Source organism: Austrofundulus limnaeus, unplaced genomic scaffold, assembly GCF_001266775.1.
Source record: "Austrofundulus limnaeus strain Quisiro unplaced genomic scaffold, Austrofundulus_limnaeus-1.0 Scaffold170, whole genome shotgun sequence".
NCBI classification, from domain to species: Eukaryota; Metazoa; Chordata; class Actinopteri; order Cyprinodontiformes; family Rivulidae; genus Austrofundulus; species Austrofundulus limnaeus.
In genome coordinates, this window is record NW_013952572.1 from 14,036 (window position 1) to 20,616 (window position 6,581).

At 37.9% G+C, this 6,581-nt stretch overlaps 1 long non-coding RNA gene across 1 annotated transcript; it reads right to left on the minus strand.

The window, feature by feature from the left end:
* Positions 1 to 690: 690 nt before the first annotated feature.
* Positions 691 to 3,971, minus strand: LOC106523908 (uncharacterized). Its single transcript, XR_001310946.1, has 3 exons — positions 3,869 to 3,971; positions 1,627 to 1,659; positions 691 to 783 (listed from the first exon to the last, which is right to left on the minus strand). It is a non-coding gene; the product is annotated as an uncharacterized LOC106523908 (long non-coding RNA).
* Between the last annotated feature and the right edge of the window lie 2,610 nt (positions 3,972 to 6,581).

Consider the following 6,581-nt stretch of genomic DNA (forward strand, 5'->3'; position numbering starts at 1 on the left):
CGAGCTAATGTTAGCATCAAACATTAGTGAAACATATCACCGTGTTGCTCTGGCATGCTGCTCAAAACTTGTCTTTAAAATTGTTTTGGAGTTGTTGTATTGTGTATTTGATGAGTTTTAAGTGAAAAGYGATAGAACCGAATGCCTCYGAATGYARCTCRTTAGCTGAACGTACGTTTCAWAAACACACATTCAAAGATGGGATTTCTGTTGTTTCTGTGTGTGTGTAATGCTTCATATATACACAATCTTTATGTCAAACACCCCATTCAGAATCTAAAACACAATAAAAACTCCCAACGTGATACATTGCTTCTATAAAAGACTTGTGGTGCAGTATGCATTGATTTGTTTTTTAATAAAGCAGGAGAAAAGCAGTTATCCTTTATCAGGGTAACTTAATTGCATTAGATGCTAAAAATCATAAGTATAAATGCACACAGGTAAATAAAATTTCAGCGTAACACCTCTGTGATCTAAAAACAGCTTCCAAAGATAATTAAAGTTGAATATGATAATAGAAAAGTTTTTTTTAAATACCAATTCCATAATAAAACTTTTTAGAGCTGTAATCATAATACTGTGATATTTTTGCTCAAGGTTATACCATCATAATTTCATACCGTCCCATGCCTAGACTCTACTGTTTGTTCCCAGTGGAAGGTGGATTGTAATGGTTCTATTACTTACGCATCTGGCTCTGGCTCCTTGTCATTTTGGGGCTTTTGCTGGGGCTGAAGAACACTATTTACCAGATCACTGATCCCACTAAAGGGAAACCACCTGTTCAAATAAGCAAAGTGTGGCTTGAAACATTGCAGTGAGTCATCACAGAGGAAAAACTGTTCAGGAAGCAGGTCGGTTTAAAGGACCGATCGACTGCAGGTGCATTCACCACAATCAGAGCAGATAGAGGAGAGGGCCAATACACGGGCAGAGCGGCAGTGACTGAAACACCGACAACCAGAGGCAGTGTCAGAAATACAGTGAGAGGGGCAGAAGACGACACTGGGGTGAGAATGGCAGACTCAAAGTGGACACGGGGCCGGTCAAAAAAAAAAAGATCATCTCTACAGCCAGTGGGAATGAGAGCTGCAAGAAGCGCTCAGGTAAGAGTCAGAGAAGAGTCACTTTTTCCTTATTGAGACAAGAGGGGTCAGGCATTCTGATTGTTTAGTTCAACACACAGATTGGATCAAGATAAAGCTGTTACACAATCAAAGYGGACAGGTTCATCGGTTTATTTTTGAACTACAAGGTTGCACAAGCCAACCGGAGTGCAGATGATACACTGGATGAAGATGAGCAGCAAGAAGAAACCAGAGACAAGGGAGAGGTATGAGAGCCCAGCCATGGGATTCAAAACCAGATGGTTTCAAATTAAAGCAATAGTCACTGATGTCATGGAAGTAAGATGTTTAGAATGAAAAAAAATCTCCTGTGAGACATATTAAAACAATTATAAATGAGTAAGGATGGTTTTCTTTATTTTTTCCCATGACATTAATGACGTTTCTTTCATTTAACCTCCAGACAAAGAGAAGAAAGCCACATGAAGCACATAGCACCAAACACCAGGAAGAAGTGTCAAAGCCTGGAGCACTCTGGGTAATGCAGTTTACTTACTGTGCTGGCTGAGGCTTTGCTTCTTCTTTGATCCTACAACATAAAAAAAAGTTTTGCACAGCTTAGTGCATAAAGAACACAAAACGATGATGAAAACAAATCTAAAATACACTAAAATGAAAGTGATGATGCCTCTAAAGATAAATAAATAAAAATATGAAAAACATATAAATAATGAGAAACTCTGAAACACTCATAATGGTAGTGGAGATAACAAGGTCACCATAAAGATGGATTTTCAAAAACGGTGATTGAATTTATATGAAATATAAAATGACGCTTCATGTGAACAATGTTTTCTCTCAGACTGGACGCTGTGACACTGACAGGACTTTATTAAACAYAAGATTTCAACTAGAAAAGGGTGAATCCCAAAAGCTAGTCCACCTTCATGATACAAGTTATTGCAAAGCTATAACTCTTAGTTTTCACAAAACAAACACAAACAGCTGTGGCTCCAACCAGCATCAAAATGATACCAGTTCTCTGAGGCAACCAACAGGTACACATGTTCCCCACAGCAGGTTAACAAACGTATGCTAGACTGATAACACCAGAACTCACAAAACAACAACCAGTCAACATTTTTCCCCTGACTAAAATCAGGCCTTCAAAAACCCTTGATAATAAACACAACCACAAGTCCAAAATGTAGACATGTTCATTCATCCATTTTCTTTACTTGCTTTCTCCTTTCTGAGTCTCCAGCTGTGTGAGAGGCTGGGGACACAAGTCCATCACAGGACACACAGAGACAAACAACCAACACTCTCTCACTCCCACCTAGGGACAATTTAGAGTTGCTAATAAACCTATCCTGCATGTTTTTGTTTTGTGGAAGAAAAACAGAGTACCTGCTGAAAACCCATGGGAGAACACACAGGAAGAACATGTAAACTCCACCCAGAAAAGCCAAGAAGCAAACCTGCACCTTCCTGTTGTGAGGCGACAGCTCTAAACCCTGCTCCACCCAGCACAGATGTTATTCTAAAGCTTGTATGGACTTTTGTATGGTGCCTATACAGATGTGTCTAATGCACCTCAATACCATCAGAGAGGCAGACTTTTGAACTGCACTGATAACAGGCCAGATGGTCCCTCTTGTATTTAGTGTGAAGGACATGTGGTTTTCTATGAATACATTTTTTAATGAATACATTTCCTTCCAGAATAAACGTTGACATTTCTGGAAGGTGTTCACACTTGGCTTTTTCTTGATAAATCTATCAATATTTGTGAACTGTATTTGAAAACAGAGGTTTGTGGAAATGCTCCTGAACCTATGCAGTGATGTCTACACTAAAATCAAACCTGTTTTTTAATGCAGTGGCTCCTGAGGACCAAAGGATCAAGGGCATCATATATTGACCTTTGACCATACATTTTGCAAACATAAATTCCTACAGATTTTTAAAAGGGGGTTTTGGGCAACCTTGACGTTTTTTACCTTTATACCTGTAATAATTTAATTTCCTCATCAAAAGCACGCCCAGAGTGTTGCTTTGACTCATTCCTGCATGCTTGAGAGATCCTTGAATCTCCTGTTGTAGCCATGTGGAGCTGCCTAAATGCTTGCTGGTACAAAGCTTCGTATATTTGTACAAAACTCCTCCCTATTGCTCAGTCTGCAGTCGAGCCCCTGCCCCAAAGAGCACCTCTCCCACACAGCTCCACTAGACCTGAGGGAACTGCATGTCTGTCCCTTTCAGATTAAAAGATGCTATCATCAAGGAAATGCATTTTTGGATGCCAAGGAGACCCTCTTACAACGTTCCTACAAAAGATTGGAAACGGCACGAAACTTGGTTGTGAAGATGTGCTGAAGTGGGAGTGATGAAAACAAAAGGTTTTTAAAGAGACAGAGGACAATTTCAAGGCGTTTAGATATGATGCAAAGTTAGATTTATGCTTATATAAACAGCATTTTCATAACAACTGAAGGTAACATCGGTAATTAAATTTGGTATAGAATTGAACTATGTGCATGGGAAATACATAAACCTTCCCAATCCCACCCTTAAAATATTTGGATGATATAATGAACTAATGATTGGATTATTGTAGTCGTCCCAATTTTCTGTTGAGAGCCATTACCATGAATTTGTTTCACTTTTTTAGGCACACTGTTCCCTCTGTACAGTTTTACTTCAGAGAGATTCAGTCATTCGACTGAACATTTGTCAATTACCTTCAATTAATTGCAAAATGCTCCTCCAGCTGTTTCTTTTTTACTACTGCTTACTTTCATAGCTTTTTTTTATTTCATAGAGGAACTCTACAACTCCCACTGCTTCAGAAGGTCCCAAAGCATCCTGGTGGATTCATCCATCCCTGGTCAGTAGCTGTTTCCCTCTGGGAGGCGCTATAGAGCTCTCAAGATAAGACAAACTAAAGAAGAATCTTCAATCCCAGGTCTCTCATTGTACTTCCGTTTAAAGGGATAGTTCAGATCTTTTGAAGAGGGATTCTGTGAAAAGGTTACTTACTGTAGACAGTTTTTTGAATGGCCTAAGTTCTGAATGGATCGATGTTCTAATGTTTAGTCCAAACTAAGACTAAAGTTGTCTGGTATCATCCTAAATCAGCTCCAGTCTCACAAATTAATGTAAAACCGGATGTTTGACACCCCGGGTCTAATGTGTGTCAACTAGTGTGCAGGAAACCAAGCTGCAATTAGTAGACAAAAAACAAATCTCTAGATGCAGATTGGCTGATTGATGAGATTGCTCTGCATGAAGATGAGCTGCAGTGATGACATCATCCAAGCCTTCATCCTAACCAACCACACCCTATCCATTCTGCAACATGAACCAAATAGTTACTTTGTAAATATAACTGTAGGAGTTAGAGTGGGCTGGCATTTATTTTAAAAGTCATTATCTCTTGTTCATTATTTATTTATTTATTTATTTATTTATTTATTTATTTATTTATTTATTTATTTATTTATTTATTTATTTATTTATTTATTTATTGTAGGCAATTTAAAAAAATGACAATAGTTTGGATTTTGTTTGTTTTGGCTTTAACCCTACCCTGAAGCCCATAAAAACTTAATCTTACAAGTTAAGAAGGATGTGGAAATCACAATTTTTTTTGATGAATGCTCAACTGTAGGAGGTGCCAGAGGATTGAACCCAGGGTTCAGGCATCATGAAGAACTCGAGGATAAGTTAAGACTTTTATTTGAATAAAATCGAAAAGATGTCGGGGAAGCAAAAACCTACAAGAGGTACAGAAGGACTGAGAGCTACAGAGAGTCATACAAAAAAACAATAATCCAACAAGGTGGTGGCAACTGCTCTTCTTCTGAATAAATGAAAACTATGTAGCGCATTGTTTACACTTAAATTTAAAATATTTGACCAAAGGAAAACCGGAGCAGGGCTCGAGAGAGATGAATATGATTTAGATTTTTGTTTCTGTGACTGTGTATGACCCATGGGAGACATGACATTAACAGCAGTCGTCATTTCGTTCCTTTAATTCCACAGCTGACGCTGCTAAAAATGACAGATTTACTTTTCTGGATCTCTGACAGCAGGACTTCAATCTCCAAACTTGTAAAGTTCTTCTTTTTACTTTGCGATGTCCTTTATGAATGGACACTTCCTGGTATGTGTGGCTGGAAACATAGCCTTATATTGTGTTTTTGGGGTGGTAATTATGCTAATCTCCTCTCCTCATTTGTTGAATCTGACATGGCATGTTCGTATGAGTCCTTCGTACGAACAAAAGTAAGAGAAATTTAGGATAAGAATATGAACATGTTCTTGCATGAGGCCCAATGCTTCCGGGACAGTACRGATTGTGTTTCCAGTATGGATCGGGCAGCCACATGCAGCTAACACTTCTCTACAGAACATCAAGCTTGTAGTTAGAGTAGGTGTCCAAGCTGCACGTCCAACTTCCAAAGCACAGGTACCACCCATATTGTTTTCAATTAACACATTTTGAATTCCTTTTTTACTGTCTTCAGCTGCATTAGAAGTGTTAGAAACCTTAGCAGACGCTAGTGCTAGCTACCAGGATTATGTCCCCTGCAAACGCTTCTTGTGACTGACTTGTGAACTAACATGAATTAAAATCATATCATGACAGTCTTTGGGAGATCAAGAAACATTGCATCATCATTCAAACAAATCAAYAGAATTTTATTTTATGATTAAACTGTTGACCTACACCCCTGAGTTAAATCAAGTAAACTTGTGGAAAAAAATTACTAGTTTCATATTTGCGGCTGGAGGGCAGTAATATGTCAATACACTAATTATTTTTCAGCTAAATCCTTGTCTTTTCTCTGCAGCTGCTTGGGTTGCACTAAAAATGAATTACATTCATGTTGTGTCCTGGCCACCTCTAGAGTGCAACATTAATAATTTACAAAGGCTTCCATGATTATTAGAGAGCAGCAGCTATCTGTGGCACTTCAGGGGACACTTTCAATGGGAAAATCACAATATTTCTACCTGAATAAACATTTAATTCAGAATTGATGTAAAGATGTGACGTCCAAATACGAGCCACTACCTTGCATGTTTGAACTGTTTTCCTGCTCCACCAAATTTGATTCAGAGACTGAACTTTCAGTATGTCTTCTAGTTCTACAGTATGCATTCAGATTCAATGTGATGAAGCAGAAAAACATCCTGAGGACCAGGATTGGACAGCAKTGATTTAAAGGTTTATAAAAGTGTTAACACGAACAACTTTGAAATGTTTGAAAAAACAATATGTCACTGGAGTAAGACAATTGCACTTGGTAAGATTCTTAAAATAAGAAAAATTTTAGCTAAGTGGTTTTAAGAATTACCAATTGAATTTGAGTCAAATTTCCAGGCTAACAATATAAATAATCTTACATATTCTGTTCTTGTTTAGTAAATCAGTCTCAATACAAGATCAAAAAGATATATATGGTTTTAAGAATTACCAATTGAATTTGAGTCAAATTT